The 10,390-nt window shown below is 41.3% G+C and overlaps 2 pseudogenes; both read right to left on the bottom strand.

Annotated features, from left to right (window-relative positions):
* Positions 1-6,775, bottom strand: part of LOC101641449 — a 100,523-nt pseudogene extending 93,748 nt beyond the window's left edge.
* A 242-nt stretch (positions 6,776-7,017) lies between these two features.
* LOC101641761 lies at positions 7,018-9,726 on the bottom strand (annotated as a pseudogene).
* Between the last annotated feature and the right edge of the window lie 664 nt (positions 9,727-10,390).

The raw sequence follows: 10,390 nt of genomic DNA, 5'->3' as shown, positions 1-10,390 counted from the left end.
TCTCCTGTGGAGCTATAAACAATACCCTCCCCTTGGGTGGGTTAATGCCCTGCTTCCACTCAAGCCATGTCTTTTTTGATTTTTTTCTGTTTCTTTCCCCCTCCTATTTATTTGTCTGTCATATGTATCCCTGGATTAGGTTTGGCCCCTGCTATAGTAGCTGAACCTCATCCCAGGAATGTATGTATATAGTAGCTTTTCCCCTGTGCCCTATTTTTTTTAAGCTTACCTCAGTGGATTCATGTTGTACTCACCCTTTTGTACTTGGCTTACTTTATTTAGCATGATTTCCTCCAGTTCTTTCTATATGGAAATGTGCTTCTTGCGTTAATCAATGCTTTTTAAGGATGCTGTGTTAGTCTGGGTAGACTAGAGAAACAAATCCACAGAAGCTCATATGTATATAAGAGAGAGTTTTATATAAAGGGTTATTGTATACTAAGCATCCCAATCCAGTCCAGTCCAAGCACATAAGTCCAACATTAGCCCATATGTCTGACATCAATCTAAAAAATACTCCTCAAACTGACAAAACACATGCAATGACACTGAATGAAGGAGGAAAGCCAAATCAGTGAGCAGGTAAACATCTCAATATTGGCAGGGGACTCCAGCACCCAGTGCTGCATCAGGGTAGGTCCATGTGGTTTCTCCTCAGTGATATCTTGCAGGAAGTGAGCCTTGCCAGCTGAGGCAAAGAACTAGCTAAGGCAGCCCACACACTGGTCTGACTATCAGAGAACAAGAGACTCGAGGCTCATCAAGCCATCTATCTCTCCACCCTTCAATTAATTGAAGGGTGGAGAGATAGATGGCTTGATGAGCCTCGAGTCTCTTGTTCTCTGATAGTCAGACCAGTGTGTGGGCTGCCTTAGCTAGTTCTTTGCCTCAGCTGGCAAGGCTCACTTCCTGCAAGATATCACTGAGGAGAAACCACATGGACCTACCCTGATGCAGCACTGGGTGCTGGAGTCCCCTGCCAATATTGAGATGTTTACCTGCTCACTGATTTGGCTTTCCTCCTTCATTCAGTGTCATTGCATGTGTTTTGTCAGTTTGAGGAGTATTTTTTAGATTGATGTCAGACATATGGGCTAATGTTGGACTTATGTGCTTGGACTGGACTGGATTGGGATGCTTAGTATACAATAACCCTTTATATAAAACTCTCTCTTATATACATATGAGCTTCTGTGGATTTGTTTCTCTAGTCTACCCAGACTAACACAGCATCCTTAAAAAGCATTGATTAACGCAAGAAGCACATTTCCATATAGAAAGAACTGGAGGAAATCATGCTAAATAAAGTAAGCCAAGTACAAAAGGGTGAGTACAACATGAATCCACTGAGGTAAGCTTAAAAAAAATAGGGCACAGGGGAAAAGCTACTATATACATACATTCCTGGGATGAGGTTCAGCTACTATAGCAGGGGCCAAACCTAATCCAGGGATACATATGACAGACAAATAAATAGGAGGGGGAAAGAAACAGAAAAAAATCAAAAAAGACATGGCTTGAGTGGAAGCAGGGCATTAACCCACCCAAGGGGAGGGTATTGTTTATAGCTCCACAGGAGAAGGATAGAGAGACCAGGCTTCAACCTGATGTGCCAAGATGTGAATACAACATACCGGCATGTAAAAGGGAATGAAGAGAGAGGTCTGCAGGGCCGGCCCCAATCCCAACTATGTGAACACCCTCCCTGTCGCCCCCACAATTCACTTAAGAGGACTGCATTGGGCTACAGCTTGGGGAGAGAGGTGTGTCTGATTAGAGCACATGGGAGAAATAAAAAGGGATGGAGAGGAAGGGGAGGATATCCTGGCCCACCATACTCCTGGAGCAATATTCCTGCTTAGAGCAGACAACGCACAGAGAGGACCATAGGGCCGACCCCACCATGAGACACGATGTCCCTCACTAAACCATAGTGCTGCAGGAAACAACACTGGAGACACAGTGAAGGAACTATGCACATCCCATCACGCTGGGATGAAACACGAAGGGCATGCAACAGAACAGCAAAGGGAACAAAGTAATGAAATCCCCAGGGAATACCAAAAATAGACTTCGGGGACAGAGTGTGACACCACATCAGACTCTACTGGAAAACACTCATAAAGGCGAACAAACAGACCTTGAACTATTTATAGGATTTTCCATTTTGCCGTATCTTTTTTGTTGTTGTTGTTGTTCTGTTGGTCTTGACTTCCTTTGTTGTTTTATTTGGCATTGCCTGTTTTCTGTGCTTATTAATGTCTCTGCATGTCTATGTAGATAAGATAGGTGGGATAAACAATTTGGTAATTAAAAGAATGGGACCAATGTTTCCTGGGCGATACTGGAGAAGGGAAGGTGGGAGAAAGGAAGGGGATGGGTAGGAAACCAATCTAGGGACAAGGGGACAAGGGAACTAAAATTAATGGAGAGAAGGGCATAGGATACTTTGTGGGGCTTAATCCAGGGCAATGTAGCAGCGAGGAATTACTAAACTGGAATGAAGGCCGAACACGATGGTGGGACAAGAGGAAAGCAAAAGGAAATAGAAGAAAGAACCAGGAAGCAAAGGACATTTATAGAGGTCTAAATACAGCCATGTGCATATGTAAATATATTTGTATATAATGAGAAGGAATAGAACTATATACTCATATTTATGTTAAGAAATATGGTTGCAGATGGACATTGGGCCTCCACTCAAGTACTCTCTCGACACAAGAACACGTTGTTCTAATAATCTGGTATTCTGTGATGCTCACCTTCCCGACACAATTGATGAAGACAAAATGGTTGCATAAGTAAATGTGGTGAAAAAAGCTGATGGCACCCAGCTATCAAAAAATATATAGCATCTGGGGTCTTAAAGGGTTGAAGATAAACAAGTGGTCATCTAGTTGAGAAGCAACAAAGTCCACATGGAAGAAGCACACCCGCCTGTGTGTTCATGAAGTGTTAAAGGGGATTAGGTTTCAGGCTCATAAGATCCAGAACAAAAGCATACCCAATGTGAATAGGGGGGCGGGGGGCGGCATGGAGTGGAGACCCAATGCCCACCTGTAGACAATTGGACATCCTCTCAAAGAGGAGTCACAAGGAAGAGATGAGCCAGTCAGTGTGCTGTATAGTACTAATGACAAACACAACTTTCCTCTAGTTCTTTGGTGCTTCCTTACCCCCACCATCATGACCTCAATTCTACCTTACAAATTGAATTAGACCAGAACATGCACACTGCTACAGATAAGAGCCTGCAACACAGGGATTCTGGGATAAATATACCTCTTGGGGCCAACAATGAGAATAGAGATACCAGGAGGATTAGGGGAGGGTGGGAGAAGAAAGGAGGAACCCATCACAAGGATCAGTCTAGAACCCCCTCCCAGGGGAACGAATAATGGAAATGTGAGTGAGGGGTGATGGAGGACAATGTAAGATATGGAAAACATAATGTATGAAGGGTTCGTGAGGGAGGGTGGGTGGGTTGGGGGAGGGGGAAGAAATGGGGAGCTGATACCAGGGCTCAAGTGGGAAGAGAATACTTTGAAAATGATGATGGTGGCATATGTGCAAATGTGCTTGACACATTGAAGGAATATATGGATTGTGATAAGAGATGTAATAGCCCCCAATGAAGGTATTAGAACAAATAAATAAATAAATAAATAAATTAAAGACATCTTCAAATGTTATTTTTGACTAGGAATGAACTCTCATTCCTCTTGAATTGTCAATCCTGCCATAGTAATGGCCAATACCAGTGTACTTCAACTCACTACCACCTAGGGTATTGATCCCTATGAGTCCCATTTTATTTTTGAAGATTTCAATTTTTCCTAGACTCATACTTTGTACACTCCAAATTCTAAATATCTGTAGATGGTGCAGTTGTTTCTTTCCATTTTGTATGGTGCTCCATCAGCAAATTAAGGTTAGGAAGGTTTTGCTGAAGCGGGTTTTATTCAATGCACTTTGTTATGATGACTACTTGGAGAAGGTTGCTCATCTTTAGTCACATTTTGAGTTCATCCTGACCTAAGCAGCACATTTTCTGGTCCTATCTATTACTATGTTATGCTGCTAATAATAACATCAGGATCTAACAATGTTTCCATGCTATCCATATTGTTTTCAGTAGCTATTCTCTGAATTGAACATCCTATTCCTTCTTATTAGTCTATTTTTAGTCTGTAAGCTCTATTGGAACTCATTTGGAGTGACCCTGCTAGAATTTGAGGTACAAGTGACAGTTTCCACTATGCACTAGCCACTACAGTACCAAAAATGAATGGAAAAGAGAGACAGAGAGGTATATCAAAGAAATGCCTTATATGACTGCAGAGGCAGGCATATTCCAAATGTCCAGCTGTATGCTTCATTTGATTCATGTAAATATATTTATATATGAGGATGTGGAAATAGATCTACATGCATATATTTATAGGTTTAGTATTAAGGTAACAGATGGACATTGGGCCTCCACTCAAGAACTTCTTCAATGCAAGAATCCTTGGTTCTATTAAACTGGCATTCCATGATGCTCACCTTCCTGACACAATTGCTGAAGACAAATGGGTGCAGAAGCAAATGTGGTGAAGAAAGCTGATGGTGCCTGGCTATCAAAAGATATAGTGTCTGGGGTCTTAAAGGCTTGAAGGTAAGCAAGAGGCCATCTAGCTCATAAGCAACAAAGCCCACATGGAAGAAGCACACCAGCCTGTGCGATCATGAGGTGTTGAAGGGATCAGGTATCAGGCATCATCAGAATAAAAAATCATATCATTGTCAATGATTTGGAGTGCAGGGTGGAGACCCAAAGCCCATCTGTAGGCAACTACATCCCCTTACACAAGGGTCTCGGGGAGGAGAAGAGCCAGTCAGGGTGCGATGGTGAAACATGCAACTTTCCTCTAGTTCCTAAATACTTCCTCCCCCTACACCACCCCCACTATCATGATCCCAATTCTACCTTACAAATCTGGCTAGACCAGAGGATGTACACTGGTACCGACAGGAACTGGAAACACAGGGAATCCAGGGTAGATGACACCTTCAGGACCAGTGGTGAGAGTGGTGATACCAGGAGGGTTGAGGGTGTGTGGGGTGGAAAGGGGGAACCGATTACAAGGATCTAAATAGAACCTCCTATCTGGGGGATGGACAACAGAAAAGAGGGTGAAGGGAGACTTTGGCCAGTGCAAGATATGACAAAATAATAAGGTATAGATTATCAAGGGTTCATGAGGGAGGCGGGAGCGGGAAGGGAAGGAAAAAATGAGGAGCTGATGCCAGGGTCTTAAGTGGAGAGCAAATGTTTTGAGAATGGTGAGGACAATGAATGTACAAATGTGACTTACACAATTGATGTATGCATGGATTGTGATAAGAGTTGTATGAGCCCTTAATTAAATGATTTTTTTAAAATGACAATGCTTTTTTAAAAGGAGGGTGACTAGATTTCATCAGACATATTTTGGACATGTTATTAGGAAGGCCCAACACCTAGAGTATAAGATCAGGCTTCATAAATCTGGCTTTAGTAAGAGATAAAGACCCTAAATAAAATGAATTGATGAAACGACGGCAACAATGGGCTCAGATATAAAAAGGATTTTGAGAGTGGTTTGTTACAAGACAGTGTTTCTCATTCTTTTCTTATAAATCAGAAAATCCAATGTCATGTAACAATAGTAATAATAACAATATTAATTTTAAAATCATTACAATTTACATGCCTTAAAAATTACAAATGCCACTATCATTTTTTTTTCAGAAATAAAACAGTTCTTTAATTTTATCCCTTCTTGGGATTTTTGTGTTTAAAAGAAAGTTTCCAACTATACAGAGTTTTGGAAAATAAACACAGGAAGCCATCTGAAGCCTTCCCTTCGTGGAGGCTGGCAGGCGTGACTCTGCTGATACACGCAGAGGAGCACATGAGCCCGAGGCTCACAAGAGCATGCTACCTCATGAAGACAAGGTGAAGTACATACCAAAATTATATCGCAAATGCTCCAGTGGATTTTGTAGCATAACAGTTTGAACACTTGGACAAATGTATTTAAGGGCTGGATGCCATGAACAACTATCTGTCTTATGCCACATCACAAGCTTGCTTTAGGGGGGAAATCTTTTCCTCAAATAGAATTGTCACAAGGACGATTGGCAGCATTTTATTCATTAGTTAATCTTCTGGCGGCAGGAGTATTTTGAAGTGGAATCTTGTGGTGCCCTCCTAGACTTTGCTGAATCGGTTCTAAATGTTGGATATATTCTGAGAAGGAGTGTTCCGGATCTTGAGAAGCATCCAGGGACCTTCCTCATCTTGAGTTTGGAGATGAAGTGTGTCTTCCTCTCCTGCAGACCTGGACCTGGAGCCATGGACAGGGTCTCAAATGAGGCTGGTTGAAGCATCTCAGGTTGGAGGAGACCTCCTTTCAGGAGGGGGTGGTTGCGGCTGGGGCAATGGTGTTTCTGGGCGGCAGGTTTTGCCTCGTGGTAGTCCCTTTTGGTCCACTTCTTGCCATTTCTTAACCAAGAAACATAATCTTAAGATCGCAATAACCACCCTGACAGCAGTTCGGAACTTGGTAAAATGATGAGATGCAGTTACTTTCTTATCTGCTTTGGAAGGAAACACTCCCAAATAAGCTATCATTGAGAGGGTTTCTTGCTCAGAATCCTGGAATCCACCGATAAGCTGCAAGAGATACTTCTGATAAATCAAGGCTTTTCGAAAGCTCGCTGCTCTCAAATGCAGGTACACTTTTTGCATCTTGACGTTGCATATGATGACTTCTGCACTCACAGCTGGCACACACTGACCTGTGTCCACGTGTTTCAGTGGCCCGGCAGAGCCATCCTTTCATGCTTCCATGCAGCCCGGCTTGGCTTACTCAGAGTGCACCCCCTTTGCAGATGGTGCCTCGGCATCTTTTCAAGCTGGGAAACAGTTTCGCACAGCTCTGCTTTGTCTTGGGTGGTTTTGCTGAGCACTTTTGTGAGGGAATCATTGCCTTACCGCACGGCACCCACAAGCTGGATTTGTAGCTGTGCCGCTGTTTTATTCTGAGAGAAGATAGAGGTGCCCAGGTCAGATTTCCTTTCCTCCAGGGTCTGCAGCAATGAGGCAGCTGCTTTCTCATTTGATGATGTCCAATCATGGGTAAATTAGAGAAACAAATCCACAGAAACTCATATATACATGAGAGAGTTTTATATAAAGGGTAAGTGGACATTCAGAAAACATCCTAGCCCATTGCTGTCCAAGCCCATGAGTCTAGCATTAGCTCATGTCTGGCACTGATCTACAAAGTCCTCCTCAATGTCACAAAACACACGCAATGAAGTCGACTGCTGGAGGAAAGCTGCATCAGTGAGCATGTAAGCATCTCAGCACTGGCAGGGGTCTCAACGATGGCTGCTCCAGCACCCAGGGCTGCATCAAGGTAGGTCCATGTGGCTTCTCCTCAGGGATGTCTTGAAGGAAGTGAGCCTTGCTAGCTGAAGCAGGGAACTGTGTTTATCAGTCAGGTTGGCACAATAAACCTTTACTGTCTCAGCCACCAAAAATTAACCATTGTTGTCTCAGATTCAATAATGTAAATCAAGTAACATAGGTGGCTAGAATAATATGAGGACATTCACAATATCATGAGCACGTAAAAACATATTTGTATAGTCTGATTTAGTTTCTTTTGACTTATCTGTTATCTAAAAATGATTAGGTCATCTTTAGAAGTTTTATTTTGATAAAATTCATTTGTATTATTCACACATTTAACATCTATTTATTGATTTGGGGTATTTTAATAGAGTCATATATCATTCAGAATAATCAATTTTAGAAATTTCCCATCACTCAAAAACTAACTGTCATGCCTATTAAGAAATGCTAAATACTACCTATCGTGTTATGCTACGCCAGCACAAAATATCTCGTAATACACTTCATGTCTATAAATTTTGGTAATGTTCACATTTCTTATCAATGGAATCAATTATTACAGTAAATTGTATCTGTGACTGACATAATTCAATTAGTATAACATTTTTAAGATTTATCCATCTTGTAGGAGTGTCTGTGTTACAGACCACCAAATTCAAGTTTAAATTGCAGAACAGTGAAACAAGAACATGAGAGCCAAAATATGAGCTCAGTATAGCCCACCTGAATTTTGAATGCATCTCAAAAATTGATTTGAATCATTAAACACTCATGACAAAAGACCTGGCCAGTTGAGGCATGGCATCAAGAATGTCTTACATGAAGAAAGCAAAAGGTCCTTCAAAAGACAGGAAAAAAAAAAAGGAGACAGTGGTTGTCAGAAAATGTTCTGAATTTTACTCTTAAACTTAGAATTATGAGACTAAATGGAAGAAATGATGAAGTAAAAGAGCTGAATAGAAAGTTCCAAAGGATACTTGGAGAATACAAAGTAATATATTTTAATGAGCTGTGAAGAGACTTGGAAATACAGGAGCAAAAGAAAGAACATGTTCAACATATTTCAAACTGAAAGACCTGGAGAAAAAAATTCAAAGCTCATATTGGAATATTGGAGGTTCTATAGGGAAGGTCCACCACTTGTCCGTGAATTTGTCACATTGGTGGCTGTGTGTTGCTTTAATGCTAGAAGCTGTGCCACTGTTATTTCAAATACCTGCAAGATCACTCAAAGTGTGTAGGTTTCAACAGAGCTTACACACTAAGACTAGACTATGAAGAAGGAATAGCCTGGCCAATTCTGAGAAATTAATGATTGAAAACCTTTCAGATATTAAGAGAACATTGTCAGGTATGGAACACCGCATGAATAGCAACAGAATATTGTCAAATACACTGCAGAAGATAAACCTCTCATGTCAAAAGGTAGTCATTAACTTGGTAAAATAGAGGGGCGGCGAAAAAGAGGAAGACCTTTGACAGGATGGATTGATACAGTTGCTTGGTTGAATCCTTCTTCACCACCTTAGGAGATATCATCTAATTTCAAAACTTTTTATTGCAACCTCTAATCAAACGTATCAGGCCGGCTTAGTTAGATTTTAAAGATCCAGCTAAAATGAGACCAGGCCCATATATTTTGTCCCAAGAAATAAACAGCTGCCCAGCACTCTTGGCTGTTTTCCTAACATAATTATGTAGTTTTTCCATTCCTAAATGGGCAAAACACAAAGCAGATTGGCTTCCTCTACTGTGTTTCTTTGGACGCTCCACAGTGAATTTGCAAGGACTTCTATGTGTTTCCTGAGAGTGTGCCATGAAGCACCGCTACCATCTATTATAATGCAGCAAAACTTGCTATCATCTGAATGTAGCACTGTAAGATCCACTGTATGGAATTTGTTGTCAAACAAATACAATGACTTATTAATTGGTTTGAAAAGCTCAAAGTCTTTCTGTCCCTTTCATTTTTCTGTTACAATTGTTCCACAGTAAAGAACCAGACCATTTGGACGTACTTTGTTATAAAGTTTGAGTCTTTGTTGTACAGATGTAATGGCTCCCAGGACTGAAAAAACAGTTTATTTGTGATTTAATATTAGACGCGGTTTCAAACTCGTTTGCTGACATTCTTGCCACTTGTGATATCTGGACTTTGGGAAGAATGGACAACTATACTTTACTTGTGCCATCACCAGAGCCACCTCCAAACTCTTGATGAGCTTCCTGAGCTTCCAGATCTCCACCTTCCTGTCTGTAGCACTGGGGTCTTCTGCCATATTTTTCCTTCTGCTTCCTAAGGGCCGGGTCCTGGGCAGTGTCAGCTGGTCCTCCCGAGCAGCTGCTCCGCAGCGGCGACGGCTCTGAAGTAAGACACTACTCTAATTCTTTGCAAATTTCACTTTAAAATGGATTTTGTCTTCTGGAACTGTCTTTTGAAATGGTCCATGCAACTCCTTTACTTCGGCATTTCTCCCATTTGCCTTAGCAATGCTATGCGTAAGAGCAGGTTCCAGAGTCTCTTGACGTCCACATTGATCTGTTCTTATTTCCTGTCATAAATGACCTTTGCTTTCTTCATGTATGATGTGTTGATGTCATCCAACAGCTCATCAGGTCACCTGTCATTCGTGCTTAATTTATCAAATCTGTTCTTGAGCTGTCCTCAAAATTTGGGTGGGATATCATGAAAATCTTATTTTGGCTTTTGTAGATGACTTTCTTTTCTTCAACTTCAACCTAAAGTTGTATCTGAGCAATTGACAGTCAGCCCCTGGCCTTGTTTTAGCACCTGATATTTACCTACATCATCTCTCACCACAAATGTAGTCAATTTGAATTCTGTGCCTTCCATTTGGAGAAAAATATGTTTATTCTTGCGTTTTCTCTTGTTGGTATTGTTTCCCAAGAGTTTTATTGGCAGGTAATTTACATATCACATAA

Source organism: Echinops telfairi, unplaced genomic scaffold, assembly GCF_000313985.2.
Source record: "Echinops telfairi isolate 266 unplaced genomic scaffold, ASM31398v2 ScPeMD7_7469;HRSCAF=8507_0, whole genome shotgun sequence".
Lineage (NCBI taxonomy): Eukaryota > Metazoa > Chordata > Mammalia > Afrosoricida > Tenrecidae > Echinops > Echinops telfairi.
The sequence above is the reverse complement of the archived record's forward strand: the minus strand, read 5'-3'. Positions and strand labels throughout refer to the sequence as shown.